This window comes from Rhincodon typus, chromosome 40 (assembly GCF_021869965.1).
Source record: "Rhincodon typus isolate 14 chromosome 40, sRhiTyp1.1, whole genome shotgun sequence".
Lineage (NCBI taxonomy): Eukaryota > Metazoa > Chordata > Chondrichthyes > Orectolobiformes > Rhincodontidae > Rhincodon > Rhincodon typus.
Genome location: NC_063371.1, coordinates 3,476,065 through 3,476,956, shown reverse-complemented (window position 1 = coordinate 3,476,956; position 892 = coordinate 3,476,065). Strand labels below are relative to the sequence as shown.

General features: G+C 50.7%; 2 protein-coding genes across 4 annotated transcripts in view; one reads left to right on the top strand and one right to left on the bottom strand.

Annotated features, from left to right (window-relative positions):
- LOC109924482 (phosphoglycerate mutase 2-like) overlaps nt 1–892 on the bottom strand; it is a 77,135-nt gene that overhangs the window by 3,845 nt on the left and 72,398 nt on the right. The window lies entirely within an intron of this gene.
- LOC109926081 (poly(ADP-ribose) glycohydrolase-like) overlaps nt 615–892 on the top strand; it is a 30,580-nt gene continuing 30,302 nt past the window's right edge. For 2 of the 3 annotated variants that reach the window (XM_048618734.1, XM_048618733.1), the window contains exon 1: nt 615–835. The gene's annotated coding sequence lies outside the window, so the exon portion shown is untranslated. The remainder of the gene's footprint in view (nt 836–892) is intronic. The other variant, XM_048618735.1, reaches the window with a different exon arrangement.

Here is an 892-nt window from a genome sequence, read left to right as displayed (position 1 = left end):
ACACACACACACCCCACCAGAATCAGAAACACACACACACCCGACCAGAATCAGACACACACACACACTCCCCTCCAGAATCAGACACACACACACACCCGACCAGAATCAGACACACACACACACACCCCACCAGTATCAGACACACACACACACCCTCCCCCAAAGAATCAGACAATCAGACAGACACACACACATACAAACACACTGAGACATGCAAACGCACACACTGACATGCAGACACACACGCACACCGCCCACCAGATTCAGACACACACACACACATACACATACACACACACACACGCACAGTGTTCCTAATGAAATATTTACCGGCAGCACACAGAAATGGGAAAGACCTTGAACAAGGTGGGCCGTCAGGAAGCATTTTAACCAAGTCCCGAATTGCGTCTGGCTGCATTTCCCCTCAGCAGTGTGCTCTGTCCCCAGCTCGAGGGGCTGGCACACAGAGGAGCACTGTGTGAGTTGGAATGCAGATCCCCCCACGCCCCCCCCACCAGAGGTTATTGCCTTGCATGGAGATGTGAGCTGATCATTAACAACTCCCATTTCCCAAATGCAGAGACTTCAAGATCCTCCCCGGATGTGAGTCCCTGCCAGGGCCAATGTCGTTCACAGTCCTCTCTCTCCCTTTCTCTGAACTGTGTACAGTTTCAGGAAATTGGGCTGCGCTGTAAATGAAGTTTCACTTTCACAATTGAAGCAGAGGAGGTCAGAGGCAGTCGCTAATTGGGGGAATAACTGCAGTCATGGGATACTGACACTGTATTTGAGGGTGCAATTATCAAACCAGTTTGGAAAAGGAAAGCGTGAGGTGAGTGTGTGTGAGTGAGACAGAGACAGAGACAGAGAGAGAGAGAGAGAGAGAGAG